The 21,440-nt window shown below is 40.1% G+C and overlaps 2 long non-coding RNA genes and 3 pseudogenes across 5 annotated transcripts; 2 read left to right on the plus strand and 3 right to left on the minus strand.

Annotated features, from left to right (window-relative positions):
- Positions 1-2: 2 nt before the first annotated feature.
- LOC108957593 lies at positions 3-1,171 on the minus strand (annotated as a pseudogene).
- Positions 1,172-2,107: 936 nt separating this feature from the next.
- On the plus strand, positions 2,108-6,016 carry LOC120290324. 3 transcript variants are annotated; one of them, XR_005548230.1, is made up of 5 exons: positions 2,108-2,490; positions 2,935-3,090; positions 3,208-3,265; positions 4,140-5,130; positions 5,210-6,016. It is a non-coding gene; the product is annotated as an uncharacterized LOC120290324 (long non-coding RNA). The 3 variants fall into 3 exon arrangements; XR_005548231.1 differs by having other exon boundaries at positions 2,108-3,090; positions 3,351-5,130; XR_005548229.1 differs by having other exon boundaries at positions 2,108-3,090.
- Positions 6,017-6,560: 544 nt separating this feature from the next.
- On the minus strand, positions 6,561-12,876 carry LOC104434170 (annotated as a pseudogene). The gene is made up of 5 exons (XR_005548451.1): positions 11,251-12,876; positions 10,639-10,755; positions 7,535-7,669; positions 7,309-7,429; positions 6,561-7,001 (listed from the first exon to the last, which is right to left on the minus strand). The product of XR_005548451.1 is annotated as a putative disease resistance RPP13-like protein 1 (transcript).
- A 1,379-nt stretch (positions 12,877-14,255) lies between these two features.
- Positions 14,256-16,433, plus strand: LOC108957597. Its single transcript, XR_001984490.2, has 2 exons — positions 14,256-14,648; positions 16,115-16,433. It is a non-coding gene; the product is annotated as an uncharacterized LOC108957597 (long non-coding RNA).
- A 2,930-nt stretch (positions 16,434-19,363) lies between these two features.
- On the minus strand, positions 19,364-20,833 carry LOC120290812 (annotated as a pseudogene).
- Positions 20,834-21,440: the final 607 nt, after the last annotated feature.

Genomic DNA, 21,440 nt, shown 5'->3' on the forward strand with positions numbered 1-21,440 from the left:
GCTTAGGACTTTTCCTTCCAAATAACCAGTGGACATTTCTGAATCAGCTCCGCACCTTCATAAGCTCCTGTCAAGAACACACTAAACCTCTTCCCCCACTCAAAGACATAGAGAATGCCAAAAGCTTCAACGGGAGTCTCATCAGCTTCTGAGGCATCACGAATTTTCATTAGAAGTGGGTGATGTGGTTGGTTACCAACCTCTTTTCCAATGTGAAGCTCAATAACTCATGCATCACCGCAATGGCCCTCTTATTGAATTCTTTTGATCCTACTTGGAGGCCACATGCATCAGCATAAGGAGATAAGTAAGACCTTTTCTGAAAGTGATCAATCTTTCCTCGATATCTATACACCTTGTAACTGGCAGGAAACTTCAAGGGGAAAGATAGGGAAAGCAACCCTGGAGTATGTAAGGCAGATTGTCATACCCCCAATATGGGTTTCTCCAACTCTGTGATAGCCCAAGTAGATACTTCCACTCTCCGAGCTCGAGATAATCAATTTCCTGTGGAGATTTAACCACTTTGAAGTGCTGCGGATACTCATGTACCGACTCCTAAAATCAGCTGGCAAACCAAACTCTCTCCTAAAATGAGCAATTTTATCCATAGGAAGCCATTTATCGACCGATATCATCAACATCCTAGGCATGTATTCAACAGCCGTGCTAAAGTGTCCCCTAATCAATCTCTCCTCTTCCTCAAACAAGTCTTCAACTTCTTCAGTCAATTCCAAACCATGATACCCCTTCTGATCCTTATACAACTCAAACACTTTTGGTGACTTCCGAACAAAATCCATTATACCATTTGGCTTGTTTTTCTTGATTATAGTATCCAGCGACCTCATTGATTGTTCAGATCTTGGATTATCATCTCGGTTTCCTTCTTCAACATTTCCATCAAAACCAACACCTTTGACACCACTATATGCTTCTCAGTGGCAATTTCCGGATCATGGACCCTCTTGTCCTTGCTCCTATCTTGCACTCTCTTGCTGGTGGTCATGAATCTATGCTGCGACCAGTTAAGTAAAATCTCACCAAAACTCCGGTTTCTTCTCAAGGTAGGCGAACACACTAGTGAGGTGACAAAGCAACCAAACCCTCTCACCGCGCTCCATTCATTCGAGGAAGCTACGGTTTTACCAATGATTTGAAGACGGATCATGTCAAGATGGAACACGCAATTTCTACGGTTTTACCAATGATTTGCCGTTTTGGTTTTTGCGTTTCTAGTTGTGAGAGAGATGATATTTTGATTTAAATAATTAAAAGAGCTTGAGGGTCTTATAAATGGCGATATTCTTGTGTTTTTAATTATAAAATTGAGGCGTTTGAGATTACATCAAAAATCCGATTTAAAATCATAATAAAGTTTAATTAAAAAAATGAACCATATCGAAACTAAACATTGTATCTCGTAATCGTGGACAGCTGAACGTCTTTTCTCATTATATATATGTTCAAAAACTTACGTAAAAGAACAATTTTTTAAGAAAAATATGAGGAAAAATATGTCAGATTACTAATGGTTCTATATTTTAAGTCTAATTTGCCTATTTTGTAAATTGGACTCGTAAGGGTTCGATATTAAATAAAAATCAAATTTTAGACATTAAATGTGCTCTGTGTCCAACAAAAGAAAACACATGCTCCATGTTCGTCACCTTTAATGAATCATCAAGTTACAAATTTTAGGATGTGTGTTAACCTAGGTGTAGTACAATCAAATTAGTCACAAACAAGTTCTTAGCAAGCCATTCCAAACAACTCAATTGTTTGTTGATATTTTCATGATTCTATGAGTGATAAGTGTGAAATTTGAACATAACGCAATTAAACCAAGTATTGACCACAATATAAATCGATTCTTTTCCTTTTTTAAGAAGAACTTAATTCAGTCCCATTTAAGAAAATTATAAGCCGAACAAGATTAAGATGAATATAAAACCGAGCTAAATATAAAAAAAAAAAATGAGTTATTTAATGCGAAAAAAAAAATCAAACCAATATTTTCTTTAAAAAGAAAAAAAGAAAAGAAAAATAAGCCGAGAGGCATTCTTCCCCGCTTCCCCTCTCTCTCTCTCTCTCTATATATAAGATTCCCTCCAATTTCCGATCGTTTCCAAAATCCGCAGAAAAATTCGAAAGTCTTTTCTCCTGCGCAGACGCAGCGAACTTCATCGCCGATCGTCAAACTCCGTCGCCGTCGGAGATGCTTTCGTCTCTCAACTGAGTTTCACGATCTCCGCTTGATTCCAGTTCATGTCCTTTCCCGCGGCACGATCACCGACGACGACGATTCTGAGTTTCGTCTCGTGTTCGCTCGTTGATGTTCAGAGCCGAAGAGCAGAAGATCGTGGAAAGAGAGGACGTCGACGACGAAGCAGAAGACCTGCTCGAAACGATCGACAAACGTGAGTTACGGCAAAACAGAGTGTAGGCAACTCCTCTCTGTTCATCTGATCGCTTTCGTAATGAGTTTCGGTGCGTCCTTTGATTCTGAGATTGATTATCGTGATTTTCTGATCCGTGTTCCGAAAGTTAAAATTAAGATGCAAATGGTTCGATGAAGCTATGGCCGTGATTATCATGATTTACATCTCGACCTTTCTCTCGACACCTGTCGTGATTTCCTGCACGTACAATAGTTTTTAGTTTTTGTCTTCTGATCATGCAAGAGCAATGTTACGTGACATTGGAATTGCACCATTGTATTGGTGACATAGCTGGATTAATAAGGTATATCCTAAGCTAAATTCATCAATAATCACTGTTGGAAAGCTAGATTGTCATTGATCATCTAGGAAATGCTTTTGTCCTGACATTCTACATTCACCAGGAAACATAAGAGTTTAACGCGATGCTGAGTTGAGGAACGTATTCTTATTTGGCCAAGTGAATTGCTTTTTCTTTGTTTATTTTTTGTAGCACTTAACTGGAATAAAAGGATTATCTGAGGCAAAAGTTGAAAAGATATGAGATGGTGGCTCCAATCAATTTGAACTTCTATAAGCATCTCGCATTGACTTCTCTTTGTTTTATCAGAATTTTGGCTATATTATTGGAAGTGATGCTCTGCTCAGAGTAAGTTCTTAATTCTGCAAACTTCAAGCTAAAATGGTTCAGAATACCCTTGAAATAAAGCTTGCAAATTAGCAGATCTGTTGCTCGAAGTACTTTCAATGTCTTCGTTTTTTCCAGAGAGAGTCGTCGGTTGTTTGCATCACAACTGGAAGCCCCCTCGATGAGCTTTTAGGCGGTAAAAAACTTTCTTTTGCAGATTCTGTGTCTTTTTTTTTGGTGAAGGTAAGAGGTATATAGAACTAAAACCAAAAGCTTTACAGCTATATGGCAAAGATCCGGCACCATAACTTGCCCTCGAGAAGACAACAAGTCAACTCGAGAGGAAGGGTGCTGAAAAGGAAAACACAGCCAACAAGGCAGAACTAGCCAAACAAGTGGCAAACAAAAGAAGGCCAAACAATAGCCACCCCCAAAGAAGAAGGGAACCACGAAAGGCCACAGCAGTGGCAGCCAAAAACTGACCGCAGAGGCAGCAGCTAGCCCAGGAAGAGAGCAAAAAAGAGAGAAGCCGCAACCATCAGCAAGCATGAACAACCTGCAGAAGACGTACAGCCTCCCGCGAAGGCCCACCGCCAAGCAGCAGCACCAGATCAGCGAAGTACAACACTGCCCCCCGCCAAGTCGCAGCAGCATCCGGGACCACCATACGCAGCAGCCAACGTCCAACACTGCATCCAAAAAGCTAGTCTACCAGCCACCAGCCACCACCCACACCCAATAACAGCAGGTCTGGCTCGGTCACAGCACCTACAGAAACTGACCTTACGAAGCAGGCGCAGGTGCAGGAGATAAAATGGAAGGGTCCAACCCCCAGCAACACTGAAATCTCCGATTTCTATAAGTGTCATCGACGTTGTTATACGTCAAGGCTTTATCCTTAATGGTTTTGATAAGATGATTCTTCAGGGCCGGGACCACCAACATCTCCTCCCTAAAGAGGATGCTGTTCCTCTTTCTCCAAATCAAATGGCATAAGCCTCCAGATTCTGTGTCTTATTCTTCATGCATTTCAACAAATACAAATTTCATTGGTTTGGCAATGTTAACAGGTGGTATTGAAACTCCGGCAATTACAGAAGCATTTGGCGAATCTGGGTGAAAATCACAGTCCAACAACGTTACCTTTGATGAACTTTTAATTGCTTTTGTTAATTAGCTTCCTCAGAAAATGCTGCCGACGTCACTTCAAGTCTGGGAAAACACAGCTGGCATATACCCTATGTGTTACTTCTCAGGTTGGTCTGAATTGGATATTAGGTTTCTGTCTTGAACTTCTGTTGCATTTTTTTTCTCAGATGAACAATGCCAAATAGTAACATAATGATTGAATTTCTATGAAGTATAAAGATGTGGGTGATCTTGGCATCATAATGTGTGTGTTAGGTGATTCTGGAAGTATGGCACTCATTTTCTGTAATCTGCAGTCAGTATACTGGAACGCATATACAGTGGCTCAAACCAAGCAGGAAAAAGGCCAGAAGAGTTCGTACAATGTCACAACCGAGTAAAAGCCTTAATCATAGTCGGACTCGGACTTGGGTTGATCATTAGTTGAATGTGATGCTTGAAGATACTCTACTTTATTTGCAAATCCTACAACAGTATTTACCCCTGTTTTCAATCATTCTTTATTAATGGTTTGTGGATTCCATGATCGTAAAATATTTTCAGCTGCCAACTCACATGAGAGGAGGAAATGGCAAGGTAGCTTATATCGACACGGTAGGAACTTTGTATCCTATTATAATCTGTCTGTATTTTTCTTGACCTCGATAAAGCTACTTGAGTTTCATAATCGTCATCTGTCCATGTAAGCGCATGTGCACTTTCTTAACTTAGTACACGCGCAGTCTTAGATAATGTAAGCAATGCTTTCTATACTGGTGGCAACTCTTACTTTTCTGGCTAGTGTACTTGCTGTAATCTAGTCTTTCCATGAATTCGAAGATCATTTATGCCCGTGCCTCTACTTCTGAGCATCAGTACAACTTGCTTCTTAGTTTGGCTGCCAAAATGTCTGAAGAACCATTCAAATAACTGGTAAGACACTGCCCGAGAATCAAACCCTACAGGTTTTCTGAGGTGTGGATGGTTGACCTACGGTGAGTGCCTTTTTCAGATTGTGGATTCGGTGATTGCTCTCTTCCGAGTGAATTTTACTGCAATAGAACTTGCAGAGCCCCAGGTTGATCCTGAAACCATCAAATCATGCAAGTTGTTATTCTGCAGCTTATCTGGTTTGACACTAATGAATTCTGAATTGCGGCAAAAATTGGCACAAATCTCTCACGTTTAATTAAGATAGCTGAGGAATCTAACGAGGCAGTGTATGTGGCCAATCAAGGTACTGCATCACATCTCATTTCTCCCACGTAGTCCTGCATCCATTCAAAGTTGTTATTCAATTTAGCCCTTTGATGGTTGCACACTGACAAATAGCATTTTAGGGACTGCACTAAGCTCATACTGATTCTTGTAAATCTCAAGAACCAGCTATTTGGTGTAAACTGGTGATGCATACAGTAGCTGCAGTCCATGACATAGGAAAAGGATTTTATTATTTTTAAGACTCTGTCTTTGATTTATTTGTTGCGGTCGTAGCTGATCCAGGCAGAGGTGTGTTATCAGACCCAATTAAACCTGCAGACGGGCATGTTCTGGCTCTTGCAGCCACAACTAGGTTAATGTTTTGGAAAGTCAGAGGGAATCAGCGTGTCTGCAAGGTGTTTTATGCCCCAAACCTACCCGAAGCTGAAGCTAAGTCGATAGTGAGGCTACATCTAGATAGGTGGAGACCTGATTTAAGCATGGTGATTACAGTATACTTGATGTTGTATGGAGATCCATGAACACGTTGAATAAGAATTTTGTGCGGAGTTATTAAACAAAAAGAAGTGGATATGGAGAATTTTTTTAAGCAGGACTAGTAGGTTAGTTGTGCAGCCTGTGCTATGTAGACGGCACATCTATCAAAACCATCACTTACTTATGTAAGAAATTTCAGCGTGAGCTCATATGTCAATAGGATGAGACAGATTTATATTATCGATGTTGAACTTGACAAACACACGTTTTTCAGATAACAACAGGGGCCATAACCGATGCGAAGGACTAAAGAGGTCTCTCTTACCAAGATGGCTAGGCAAAGTGCTTTTTTGTTTTTGGTTAATCTGCATTATGGATAGCTATCTCTATCTTCCTTCATGTTAAGTTTGTATCGACATGCGTCAAGGTCCTTTTGACTGCTTTTAAAATTGCTTCTCTAGTTTACTGCTTTAGCCTTTAATATCTAACATGCCATAAGGTATCGTGTAAACTCGATTTGCATATGAGGACCAGCATGCTCCAAGTTTTTATAGTTCACATTTGTCCTCATATAACAATGTTGTCCTGGCCTAATTTACAAATGGAGAGAACAATTTCACAATAGACATCTAAGTAAAAAAAAAAAAAAACATGACAGTGAATAGACTCTGCATGATGGCTAAATGAAATGCCAGAAAGATATTACTTCACAAAGCATGATCAGGTTCTGTAAAGGCTTGGTTTTATAAGCAACATATACAGCTGCATAATACAATGTCATCTCAAACTCTCAACATAGAGTAACCAACCATTAGAGCTGAAAAGTTTTCAATGTATGAGAAAGCGTGACTGGGTTATTGGCAACAGAAGGCCCTCCAATAGCTAAAGGCCTGTCCAAAAAAGGGCCATAAACCATACCACTCAGTAGAATGAGGACCGGTTCGCAGCATTCCCAACTCTAGGCATGCTGCAGTTCTTAGTCTCCGCATCCACTTTGAATGTGGCGCCGCACACATGGCCAGAGCTGTCCACCCTAGGAACCGGCTTCACCTCATGCGGTGGGTGCTCATAACTCCTCAAACCTCCAGAGCTGGTGAAGTAGCATCCTGAGTTGGAAAATAATGCAACGTTAAAAGGTGAACGATTTGGCACTCGAAAACCATCGGAAGAGCAACATTGTAGGTGACAATGCACAAATCAAAACATGCATACAGGTAAAGAACGTCATTTTAACCATAAATTATAAATTTAGGTTCGGAACCAATTTTTCCAATATGATGTCACCCAACAAGATAACGTTCTCCTCTGAACTATGCTTAATATCAGCAGAGCTCATTCATCCTTACTTTTCACATTGCAATGCATGGACCGAACTCCAGTGAAGCTGCATCAACAATCCGAAAAAATAATTACCTTTAGGGAATGGTGCGAAAGATTTCCCACAGCCCATCTTCACGACTTCTGCATCATCTAAGAGAACAAGATTGCCCCCAGAATCACTTCCCCAGAAGAAAGCAACACTTCCATCAACATCCTGCATGATTCAGAGAACAGAAAGGATTAGATATGGATTGCAGGTGGAAGGAACGATTGAGAGTGATATCCCAGAACGAAACCAATGAACATTATTGTTGCTCACAGAGGCCAGAAAAGCGGTTTTAGAAGAGCCATTGAAGAGCACAAAACCAAACTTCCTGCTGATATCTCTCACAACTTGATCAGCAGGGTAAGGCCTCCAATCCAATAAATTTCATTTTCTGGCTTTCAAAATGAGCTGGAGACTCAAGTTCCAATATCAGCATGTATAACGCATTGAATTGAGGGAGCAAAATCAAAATTGATGCCTTAAAAACCAAAAACTTACCTGAACCCAAGAAAACTTACATTACATCAAAGAATGAATCCCGGCAGTTAACAAATGAAAGTGAAATATGAAAGAAGTTGGAAGAGGAACAAAAAGAAGTCAACAAAGACAAATCTATCGTCATGGCTCGGGCATGATCTATTTTACTTCATTGGATCCGAATGCTATCAATGTTGATGAAAGGGATCTCTTGAAGGGCGAGAGAGAGGGCCATCCTCAGGCAAGTAACCCAACTTCGCATCCATATATGAACAGAAATTGTTGGGATTGAGGCCAAAACAGAAACAGAGGAGGCTGAATAAATTGTTGTTCGAAAGAGCATTGCAGTGGCTAAAGAGAAAAGCCGGCCCAAGACAGTAGTGGACATGGATGCAGCTGTGGCATACAAGAATGTCATCATCATCATCATCAACTTTCGCAAGCCAGTGCAATTGGAGACTAAACGAAGCTCTTGCTGGATATTCAAGCAGCTAATTATCAATTTTTCAGCTCTGAATTTCAGTCGTACTTCACGAAAAGCAATCGTCTGCGGGCATTGGAAGAAATTACTTCGTATTTCGCATCGAACTGAAGGGACAGAAACATGGAATCGATGCATTCAAGACGAAAGAACTTACCCGAACCCCAGGAATCGGACTTTAGATGGAAGGAACGAATCGCGGCAGCCAGCAAATGAAAGCGAAAGTGGATCGGTTTCACTTCATCGGATATGAGAACCCAACCAATGCGGATGTCAGGGATTTCTTGGATTTTTGGAAACCCATGCGGAGCTTCTCCATGGGAAAGTATCGATTTGTATTGAGCGTCGAGTTGAGGAAGCAAGATGGAGATTGATGCCTTCAATGGCAAAAACTTACCTGAACCCCAGAAAACTCACTGTACATGGACAAATCAATTCATTGGATCCGTTCGCTATTAATGATGACGTGAGGGATCTCTTGGATGAGGTGCCAATAGTCGCCGGTGAGTCGATCTTTCAGAATGCTGGATCCACTCATCATACACAATTTATGGAGGTAGGGAAGGTTGGATCCACTCATCATACACAATTTATGGAGGGAGGGAGGGAAGCCATCCTCTGGTAAGTCCCTCAACATCGGGCAAGAGTGAATATACAACCCTCGAAGAGAGGAGAGATGATGGCGAAGACCGTTCGATAGTCTTTCCACCTTCCTCATATCGTCAATGTAAAGATCGGTTAGAGAGGGAGGAAAGAGAAGACTCCAGGCATTTGCCTCCTCATCCTCCACCCAAGGAAACAACTCCTTGTCTCCCTCCCCTCCCATGCTTCTTCCCCCAATTGACACTCGCTCGAGGGATGTGAGAAAGGGTAAGCCCCACTCTCTCGTTGGCTGTTCCATATTATCGCACCCCCAAATATCAAACGATTGCAAATTGGGAGGCAAACCTCCTTCGGGGAAGCATTTGATACCTTCGCAACGCCTAATTTCTAGGCACTGGAGGGACCTAAGACGATGCCACTCATTTGGTAGAGACTTTAACTTCGGACAGCGATGAAGTTCAAGATGCGACAGGGTGATGGGAAGGGGAGGGAACTCCTCTATCTCTAATCCTTTTATTTTCAAAGAAGTGAGATTGTTACAGTTGACAATGTTACAGCTGGTAATAGACTTTATCTTTGGACAATACTCAAGTGTAAGACTCGACAAGGTGGGGGGAAGGGAAGGGAAGTCCTCTATCTCCAGTGCAAAACATCCACTTATACTCAAACAAGTGAGATGGGCAAGTGTGTGAAGACCTTGTGATAGCCTTCCCAGATTGTCACAGTCATAAATACTCAAAGATTCTAGCATTTCTACTACGGTGATATCTTCTAGCGACTCCATTCCTTTACAATCATAAATAATAAGTGTCTTCAAAGCAACAAGTCTATCCTTGGCAAACGGAGAGAATATCCAAGAATCACAACTAGTAATTTGCAGATATTCAAGTGGTGACGACGTGTTATTGCAGCCGGCGTCATTTGGAGGAATGATTAGCCCCATGATTTTTGGACAACATCGAATGTACAAATGTCTAAGTGTGTGCATCTTGCTCGGAAGCCTTTCTAAACTCCGGCAATTATTCAATTCCATCCTTTCAAGGTTGCACGGCAGCTCAATCTCTCCTCCTCCCACCGCGAAAGATGTGAGTTGATAACATGATCTGATGACTAATTCTTGGAGGCAAGTAAGATTCCGTGTTTCATCTCCATCTCGCCATAGGTATGTTAGCTTGTCACAACTTGTTATATGAAGCTCCTTTAGCTTGACCAAGTACCTCATAAATCCATTATCAAAGCAAACAAACTCTGCAAGATTCTCAATTTTAAGAATGGTTAAAGAAGTTAGGTTGCCCAACCACTTTAAGATCTCCTTGTTACAATCCCCAATATCTAACTCACAGAGAGATGGAAAATGAACCTTATTGATTGAGTCATTCAAACAAATATCTAGCTTTATTTGATGATCTAATCGACAAGGCAATGTCCTTGTCAACTCTGGACATCTTTGAACAACAAGATGCCGAAGACAAGAGAATGATACTTCTTCTTCTCGGTCATCGACATAAAGAGACCAATTTTTCCATGCCAACATCTCTTTAAACTTCAAAGTTGTTAAGGATGGAAAAGGCCTTCTAGTTTCGTAAAATTCAGAGCCTATCATGTTTACTGCACTTAGACCTTCAAGAGATAATTCTCTTAGTGAAGGGAGCTGTCCAAGTGATGGCAATGATGTAACTTTAGGACAGCCATGCAAGCACAAAGACACTATGTTAGAGTAGGATGGATCACCTAACCATGACGGGAATATTCCACCACAATAGTACGAGACAGTGAGATTTTCAAGATCAATGTGAGGTTGTAGAGAGTGAAGCACCTGTGCTTCGCGCTCATAGTTCCGGTGATTTCCAAAATCTTTATCCCAAAGCAAGATTAAGTTGCTAAGGCTCTGCTTTCTAATTGCACCAATTGCATCTCTAACTTCTTCCACCTTCTGCAATTTAGAAATGAGTAACTCTCCTTGAAGATGTGGCAAGTTCTTAAACTCATTTAATTGTGACCCTCTCTCTGGTCCTACCACAAATTTGGACAAGATAATAAGATTCCTTAAATTACCAATATTCAATGGCATCTCTTTCAGACTCTCTGTATCTCTAATGTCAAGAAATTGTAAGCTGACCAAATTTGCTATATCTAAAGGCAACATAGAAAGGTGCCGACAATTTCTTAAGATCAAAACTTGTAATTTGCACAAGGTGCCAATTGACTCGGGTAGCCTTTCGATATCGGTGTATGAGAGATTGAGATATCGGAGATATTTTAAATCACCGACACAATTTGGTACCTCTATGATGTGACAATGACATAATGATAACACCCACAAGTGCTTCAAGTTTGTTAGCAAGTTGTGTAGCACCTTTCCGGAAATAAAAATTTTTTTTTCAAAGAAATAAGATTGAGTAGTCAACAACATTAAACTTCTCAGTACCTTCATTCCAGCATATGCTCTCAAGCTTTCTGATGTAACATATTGTGAGACCAATGATGCATGCCGAGCTTTCTCTTTATCATTCACTACCTGAGACTCCCCAGAGATAAAGTATGTCGCATCTGCGATTGACTTTGCTAGGTCATTCAAAAGATCGTGCATAAAAAATTTTGATGTGTTAACGCTAGATTGCTGAAAAAAGGACCGAGATACTAACTCATCAAAGCATTCCTGTCCCAACATCAAGATATCTTTTGCTTTTTGTCCATCTAAAAAGCCATTTGCTATCCATAAGAGTGCCAGCTCATCCCTCTCAAATTCGTAGCCTTTTGGAAATATGGCGCAATAAGCAAAACATTTCTTCAAAATAAAAGGAAGATGCACATAGCTCAATTTCAAAGCTGGAAGAACCTCATCTTTTTCTCTTCTCACTACATCCCATACTTTGTTATTTAAGATAGCTTTCCATTCGTTGGGATTCTCTTTATTCTGTAGGAGACCACCCAATATCTTCACTGCCAAAGGTAAGCCTCCACATTTTTTAGCTATTTCCTTGCCTAATATTTCCAAATGTGGGTGCCTCTCAAAATTTTTTGCTCCGAGAGCATGATAGGCTAATAAGCTAGTACAATCACCATCAGACAACTCCTCCAAAAAATATCGCAAAGTTGCTTTTATGGAACAAACATTCCGATTGCGTGTCGTGATGATGAACTTGCTTCCCTTAGCCCCCTCTACAAATGGCTTTAAGAGGGAAGTCCAATGTTCGTACTTCTCAATCCATACATCATCTAAGACCACAAGAAACTTCTTTCTAGATAGACTGTCCTTCAACTTTATTTGAAGCCTGTCAAGATCTTTGTCCTCACAAGGCTTTTCGGTGATTGACTGCAAAACAGTCCTTGTTATGTCAAGAAGATCAAAAATATCTGAAACATAGACCCATGCTCTCCTCTCGAAACAATTACTCACTTTGGCATCACTATACAACCGTTGAGCCAATGCCGTCTTTCCAATACCGCCCATCCCAATTATGGAGATTGTGCTCAGCCCGCTATCGGCATTTTCGGCTTCATCTGTCAGTAGTTTGAGTATCTCTGCTTCTTCCTTCTCCCTACCCAAAAACTGAGGCTCCGGCAAAGAAGTGCTGGGGAGCCTTTTGTTGGTGTAGTGAGATCTGTCCACAACATTCTCTCTCAAGCTTAAGAGAGCCTTCCTGTTGACAATATCTTCAAACTTGCCTTTGATCTCTTGTAACTTGGTTTCACACACGAGTGACTGCGATCGGCTACAGTCAAAGAACTTCCTTTTCACCTGACCTATGCTTGTGCTAGATTCTGTGTTCGACTTAGCTTGAGTGACTTCGATCTCAAGCTCAACGAGCAAGTCTTCCATCTCATAGGCCAAGTCCTTAACATCGTCCAGCCACTGTTTCGCTAGAGGTTCACCGTTGAGTTGCTTGTCCTCTGCATCATCAAGCACTGCAGTGATTGTCCCTAGCATCCCCTTACACTGATGAAGCAAGGCGCCCGTTCCTTCTCGTTGTGCAAAGTTCAATCCCATGGAAAACAACTTGTCGAGCAGGACCTGAAAGAAGGAACCCAAAAAGATCTTTATGATGTCCATGGTGAATCGATCACTATAGTTTGTGGAGAACAACAAGGGTATGAGGAAGCAAAGTGATAGTGAGCTAATGGAGAGAGAAAACTTTGAAGTCTAGGAAGACCAAGACTTTTAAGGATGCACATAAGAGGTTGGACAAATCAAAGTAAAATGCTTTTTGTCCACAAGTGCTTGTTTCATAATATTTAGAGAATATCCTAGTGACTTTTCTTTGTGGACAGCATTTTTCTTGAGATGTTTTTCTTAGAGTGGTTTAGAAGTTGAGGATAATGACGTTGAAATTATCAAAACTTTTGCTTGTTTTACAATACAGTACCTAAACTTTTCTTTTTTCAATCAAGTATCTCACTTTTTCAAATTTGATATAATTTGAGGCATTCGCTAAATGAATCGTCATGTCATATGATTTTGGTTACATTATTCGCTCACTCGCATATTGAGTGATGTGGAAAGAAAAAATATTGACTTAGATAATCGTAGTGTGACATCCCGAAATTTGGCCCTATTTCGAAATATGTAAAATGGTTATTTCATTGACGCACTTATGGTTATTTTACTCTGAACTGATCACTCATGAGTTAACTAATCCATTGAGTGAGGCCATAAAGGGTTAAAACACGAAAAACTAGAGAATTCGATCAGAAATCAATCGCTCGACCATAAGGATTGACAAGGGTCAATACTACACTGTATAAATCAATTAGCAAACGGATACAAATCGATTCGACTAAAGTACGTAGTTGGTTCGCAGGTGATTCCGCACAATTACGATATTCGCATCAAATGACAATAAACCGATTTTCTATTGATATTGTATTCAAAGTATGTAACTGAACCCTCGCGATTACATGACAATCGAGGGTCGTTCACGATTTGAAGATGCACAAACATGGATCGAAAATTATCGACCACGGGTCAACCGCACGAGAACCCCTAAAAGCCACCCGATATATTATGTTGTACTAAAGTCGTGTTTGATCGATTTTAACCATGAAATTTAATTCGATTTCGAGTATCGAATTTTCAAGAGTTTCCATATTTAATTATTGGACGTTGTCTCATCGTCCGTCAAATTGTCAGCGAGCCCGAAATTTCGGAAAAAGAAATTATTGGATGAAAAATTGGAGGTTGGAAGAAAAAGAAAAATAATAACGATATTATTACTATTATTATTATTTTTCTTCTCTCTCTCTCTCCTCTTTCTCCTCTCGTTCACGCTTCCTCCTCCTTCGGACGAGATTCCTCTTCCTCCTTTTCTTTTCTCTTTCTTCTCTCTCTCACGTTTTCTTCCCCCCTCCTTTGCACGCAATTTCCTCCTCCTCTCTTTTCTTCTCTCTTTCTTCTTTTTCTCCCTCTCTCTCCCACTTTTCCACCCCCTCACTTACGCCAACCCTTATGCTGCAATTTCCCCCAACTTCCCCTCCATTACTTTATTTTTTTTTCTCTTTCCTCTTCCCCCTTTCTCCTCTCGACAACCCCCTTCCTTCTTCTTTTCTTTTTCTCTCCCTTCTCTCTTTCTCTTCTCCCCCTCACGCATTCTCCCTTCTACCATAGCACCCCCATCTTTTTCCCCTCCATTTATTTTCTTTCACTTTCTCTAACTTCATCATCTACTTGTCTCACCATTGTTCTCACCGTTGCACACCGTCCGCTCAAGCCGAGCGCCCTTGCCCTTGAGCTCAACTTCAACGAACCGTTGCCGTTCGAGTTGCGAGCCTCGTGATTTCGTCGCTATTGCGCTGCCGCTGCCAGGAGTTCTTCAATCCACAAATTATGTGAGTTAGTTTTCCCTAATTTTTTATTTGGGGCTAATTACATTCGCTTAGGAGGTTGATTAGGTTTAAGGATGGTTTAGACTAACTTAAGTATGGATTAGTTTTAAGTTAGAATGATTAGATTAGCATTAGAATGGATTAATGTTAGTCTAATTCGAGATATTAACATGTTTGAGGATGATTTAGTTGAAAACAGTGGCTGTTCTTCAGAACTGGTTCCTGGACGTTTGCTGTTTGCCATTTTTGTAGACTGATATTGGTTATGAATTTGAGGTTGATGTCTTTTGGAAAAATATTTTAGACATCCTCAGCTACAACATATATTTTTCTCAAGATTTTTGGGGATTCAAAAGAAGGAGATATCAGCTCCATCATTTTCAAACAGAACTGCAGTTTTTGCTGGAATTGGTGACCCTTCAGGATTTTAGGAGTTTTTATCAACTCTTGGGGTCCGAATTTCTAAATGTTTTCTTCAAAAAATTTGTTTCTCACCTCTTCTAGTTTAACATACTCAAATTTCAAATCAAACGGACATGTTTAAGACCTCAAACAAAACTGATTTCGGAAAACAGACTTTTTGGGAAGGAACCTAGCTTTGGTGCTGAATTGAACGATTTACTGGGCCGAATCTAGAAGGATCTGAGATTCAGTGTCTTCATGAAAAATGTTCTTTTATGAGTTCTTTATAATATATTCAAATTTGAGAATTTTCTGAATTTAGTTGATTAGGTTTCTGGAGTTAAAACCGAGATGTGTAAGTGAACAGTTTCTGCCTGTTAGAGCCGGTAATAGTTTGTGACTGTTTTTAATGTTTGCTTATTAGAAATGGCATATTTGATGACGTGATTGAATTATGCAATTGATTGATGAATTATGAAATTGGATGAATGCATAAATGACATGAGAATCCATCACGAGCCTTTGGGGCTGGACGATGCTCATTCGGGAATGCCCCAAGTCAACGAATGTCGATCGCAGTGAATGCTGGGCCAATGCTTCTAATCGGAACGCCGTCTAGATGTAGACGTTGCCGTACTCGATGGTGCAAGACGATGCCCAATTAGGTCGGAAGACCGCTAATTGTTGAGTTGGACGTGACCAGTTAGTCGAAGTCTATTAAGACTAATGAACGATGGAAATTGAGGAACCTAATTAGGAGACGGAATTGTGTGGTGCGGTATGGGATGTTTCATAACAATTTAGTCTGGTAATTGGGGGCCCGTATGATTGTGATGATATGTACACCCATGCATACATATACACATATTGAAATGTTTCTATGATATGTGATCTCGATATAGTTATGTACGTTTTGATTGATACTGACATGCAGGAAAGTTCTGGTGTTACTGGAATTATGGGAAATATGGTTAGGATGCATGTGGGTGTACTTTTCTCCTAATCGAGATTTAGGGGATGGATTTGCTGAGACGTTGTCTCACCCCGTTGTTGGCTAAATTTTTCAGGCCCTAGATGGAAGACTGTCAAGCCAGATGCAGAGGGTTGCAGGAGGTGGGGTATGAGTTTTTCTGTAGCCTTTTCCAGATGTTGATGGATCTTCCGTCTGATCTAGATAATGGGTGACAGCTCACCCAGGACTATCGAAAAGTCTAGCAAAGTCGTAGGGAGGGACTTGATCTCATGGATGAGGAGCTTGGAGCGTAGATAGCCTAGAAGCTCTTCTTTTTGATATAGATCCCTGTTATGTTAGACTTTTATGTACATAAATACTACTGTAAAAAAGTGTGTGTTTTATGAAAATATAATCATATGTTTGCTATCCCATTTTTGTGTTGTTTGGATGTTATTATTACGTTTCCGCTTGCGTAATAAAATGAACGGATCAGCAACAATTCCTGAGATATTGCAAATTTTTAATCGACCATTGAGGGATGGGCATGTGCTCGAGGTTCGGGTCGTGACACGTAGTGTCTTATATATCTCGGTTGATGTGGCAGCATATCAAGATATCGTAGCAAACACTAATGTGGGCAATTAATGACTATTTAGCAACATTAGTATAATATCAACATTTTTTGTTGGTGATTTTTTTTTTTTGATAACCAAGGGACCATTGAAGATCACCCTTAGGGGATCACACGACTCTCCGGTGCTCGGTAGCACCGGTGGGGCCTCACTGCGGGCCTCAACGCAAGCCACTATTAAGACGTAAACCCTCGAGGGACTGGCCCAATAAACAACCCCTGGGACCTCCAGTTAAGTGGCGACCATCCGTAGATTCGAACCCGTTCCCTCTGCGATGAGGTAGTAAAGCCCAACCATCATGGCTACCTCCGGGTGGGTTTTTTGTTATTTATTTAATAGATGACTTATCCTATATTCAGAAAATTGAGGTAATTGACTGAATGAAGTAAAATTTTGGTATGATTACAAAAAGGGTAATAATTTGGATACTTGTGCGTCATTATCCAATAATTTATCTTTTTTTTATGTGATATTCATGTGAAAGAGAATATTAAATAGTTTTGTCAATTTCAAGCCATTGCAAAAAGATTTTAGTGGCTATATGTCAAGCCCATTCGGAGATTATAACATTCTCAATGTTGATTTCCTTTATATTTTCTGCAATCATTCGATCATAAACCATTCCTACCCCTTTTTCCTGGCCAATTCCACTGCTTTCCCTTTCATCTATTAACCCAAAACTCAAAAAGTATGTGTAGGTGGTTTGACCTAAATCAGTTTGAACCAGTTTGAAAATGTATCGATTTTCAAAATTGGATTTGCCCAGTTTTAGAATTCCACAGGTATAGAATTGGGCTTTTGGCTACTGTTGCACATGAAGGGACTCAAGCGCTCAATTCCATGGATCACTGGCATTTTACTTTACCACCAAGGTTGAACGATTCATGTGTTCATGGGCAATTGACAACATTACATAACTATAATCATTTGCTCCGGACACAATCACCGATTCACCCCTAGTCCAATCGCTAGGACCGCAAACTAACAACCTAACTGGTTCTTCGACTGGCCTAAGTTTGAAAGCAATGGTGCCAAGTTTCTATCCCTTCTTAAAACAAGTAGATAATGACCATCTTATATGAATTGAGTTGTAATTGACGCAATACTTTTGCCACATAACAAAAGACGATAGCTAAGTGATTATAACTAATAATCATTGATGCTCCTCTTTCTCCTTGATTATTTTAGATCTGGAAATTCTTGGTATTGCTCCAAATGAGGTTGATGCTCAACTTCCATGGTACATTACTCCTGTCGTTGCTCTAGTTGGAGCTATGACTGATGCTTGACCTTTCCCTTAAAAATTTCGTATTCAACAGTAAGTCTTTGCTTTGGCATCGCATAGACTTCAATTTAAGATGCTAATAAATCTTAGTCAAGAGGGAAAAAAAGTTAACATCTACCACTCTTAGGAACCTTATATGCTATTAGGAACTTCGTCGAGCATGGCATGCTATCGAGAGGTCGTAGGACTTTGTTAGGCTTAAGAAGAGATCTAATCGCCCCAATCAAAAGAAATGAAATCTATCAATCATTGGATTTTGTTATAAAACAAAAAACCAGAAAATGATGCAGTGCAATATATTTAGCTACACAGTGGCAGTTTGATTTGTCACATGCAGTTTTTGGATATCATGGTTTTTGTGAGCACGAGAAGAAAACTAGTCACAACATTTGGAAGCAAATTACTCAGTATCATCTCTAGTGAGTTTGCTAAGAATTTTCTTTTGATAAGCAAAAGAAATTTACTGCACAGTGGCGTCAAGCAGATGCTAGCCCACGTAACAAATCATAAACGCAGTTCATGCTATGAGGTATAAGAGAGAATGCACATTAGTAAGCTCGTTGTCACACAACCAAAAGCCGTGGAAAGCCATCTATCATTCAAATAAATAAATAAAACCAGTCTTGCTATTTCAAAAGCTCACGTATTTCTTTCTTCAGGACAAAACAATAAGCTATTGAAGTGAATCAACCATGAACATAGCCCAACATAAACAAGGAGTAATAAAAACTACTTATTGTTTGATGTTGGGTTCTAAAATCCAACAAAAGGAAGTTCTCTAGTAGAACCCAAAAACAGGAGTGTGCCATAGATTCATGGAGAATTTAAACAGAAATTACAAGACCTATGAAACAAGCAATCGGATAGAAAGCAAATGAAGGTGTGTCGCAGAAGGCAGTCATAGACATTGTGGACCTGAATATCCATGCACAGTGATGAATGAGGCATTACTGCAGGGTGAGCTCGGCATTTAATTTGTAACAACAAGAGAGAGAATGTCAATCATCATAGCAGTTGAGGCTGTGTTCTCCATGATAGCTACTACCGAATCATCTCTTTGACCCAACAATTGAGATTCAAATGCAGGGTGGCAAGTTCATCTTCAAAATAGCAGATTAGTACAGCCACACTCATTAAGTCAGACCAATAACTGAGAATGAACCAGTCATTGTAAATAGACTGCTTCTGATGTCCTTGCTGGCATCAAGGCGAGCTAAGAGTTGCCAAAAGCAATATTTGCACATTCTTTCTGAATCATTGATTTCAGGAGTTCCAGTGGCAATTTTTAGGACTAACAAGGAATGAGATGGATCAGTCCACTATTAATTAACTTGGTTTATAGATGTAAGCAGAGTTTGTCTAATTTAATCTGTACAAAAACTCAAAACTTTGAACTCGTGAAGAAGAAGACTGGAAAGCAAATTATCTTGAAAACTCAAATAAGAAAATATGACCTTAAAATGAATCACGAGGCTTGTATTTATTGTCAATTTCATGTATATCCATTAAGGAGCTGTCTCCAACTGCAATATCCTCCAATTCACTGATGGCTTCTATTTGGTTAAGCTGCATAGCAATGCCTCCATCCTCAAAGCTACCCTCTAGAAAATCATTATCTTCCATATCTGATGAGTCCATAAAAGTTTCTATCTTTTTCTTCCTGCCCGTATAACCAATAAGGCTTAGGAATTTTTCCTTCCAAATAACGAGCGGACATTTCTAAATCAGCTTTGCACCTTCATAAGCTCCTTTGAAGAACACACTAAACCTCTTTCCCCTCTCAGAGACATAGAAAATGCCATAATGCTTCAACGGAAGTCTCATCAGCTTCTGAGGCATCACAAATTATTGTCGAAAGTGCACGAGGTGATTGGTTACCAACCTCTTTTCCATTGTGAAGCTAAGTAACTCGTGCATTGCTGCAATGGATCTCTTATTGAATTCTTTCAATCCAGCTTGAAGGCCACATGCATCAGCATAAGGAGTCAAGTAAGACCTTTTTTCTGAAAGTGCTCAACCTTCCCTCCATATCTACACACCTTCTTGTAACTGGCAGGAAACTTCAAGGGGAAAGATAGGGAAAGCAATCCTGGAGTATGAAAAGGCAAATTCTGATACCCCCATATGGGCTTGTCCAACTCTGTGATAGCCTAAGCGGGCTTCCACTCTATGAGCTCGAGGTAATCAACTTCATCTGGAGATTTAACCACTTTGAAGTGCTGCGGATACTTGTGTACCCACTTGCTCCTAAAATCAGCTGGCAAACCAAACTCTCTCCTGAAATGAGCAATTTTGTCCAGAGGAAGCCATTTATCGACCGACATCGTCAACATCCTAGTCACGTATTCAACAGCCGTGCCAGAATGTCCCCTAATCAATCTCTCCTCTTCCTCTAACAAGTCTTCAGCTTCTTTAGTTAATTCCAAACCACAATACCCCCTTCTGATCCTTATACAACTCAAAACAGTTTTGGTGACTTCCGAATAAAATCCACTATACCGTTTGCTTGGCTATAGATCCAGCGATCTCACAAGGATTATCATCTCGGGTTCCTTTTTCAACATTTCCATCAAAACCAACACCTTTGACACCACTTTTGCTTCTCAGTGGCAATTTCGAGATCATGGACCCTCTTGTCCTTGTTCCTATCTTGCACTCTCTTGCTGGTGGTCATGAATCTACGCCATGACCAGTTAAATAAAATCTCGCCAAAACTCAAGTTTCCTCTCAGGGTAGGCGAATGCACTGGTGAGGTGACAAAGCAACCAAAATCTCTTGCCGCACTTCATTCATTCGAGAAAGCCACTGTTTTACCAATGATTTGAAGACGGGTCATCTCAAGATGGTAATGCGTCGCTCCAAATTCAAGAAACAAGCCCAACAAAAGCAAATGCCTCTCACTCAGGGCAAACATCAAACAGCTTACGTGCAATGGAACAAGGAACAACAAGAGCCCAAGACAAAACATTCGAGAAGATCGCCGTAAATGCGCGATTACCAACTCTCTCGGATCACTCGATGAGCATCAGTCTCGACTTCGACGGAAGCTGGTTGGGATTTCAGGCGGGGTTTGTGCGGAGAACGAAGAAGAAGAAGAAGAAGAAGAAGAAGAAGAAGAAGAAGAAGAAGAAGAGGGAATGGGCGGTAGAAACGGAACGGATTGTCGTTTTGGTTTTTGCCTTTCTCATCGTGGGAGAGATGATATTTTGATTTAAATAATTAAAAGAGCTTGAGGGTCTTATAAATGGCGATATTCTTGTGCTTTTTTTTTAAAAAAAAAATCATAAAATTGAGGCATTTGAGATTACATCATAAATCCGATTTAAAAACATAATACATTTTAGTAAAAAAAATCGAACCATATCAAAACCAAACATTATATCTCGTATTTTTGTAGACAGTCGAACGTCTTCTCTCGTTATACATACATTCAAATACTTACGTAAAAGAACAAATTTTTTAGGAAAAATATAGGAAAAATATGTTGAAGATTAGTGATGTTCTATATTTTAAGTATGATT

The sequence above is a fragment of the Eucalyptus grandis genome, chromosome 2 (genome assembly GCF_016545825.1).
Source record: "Eucalyptus grandis isolate ANBG69807.140 chromosome 2, ASM1654582v1, whole genome shotgun sequence".
In the NCBI taxonomy this organism is placed as follows: Eukaryota; Viridiplantae; Streptophyta; class Magnoliopsida; order Myrtales; family Myrtaceae; genus Eucalyptus; species Eucalyptus grandis.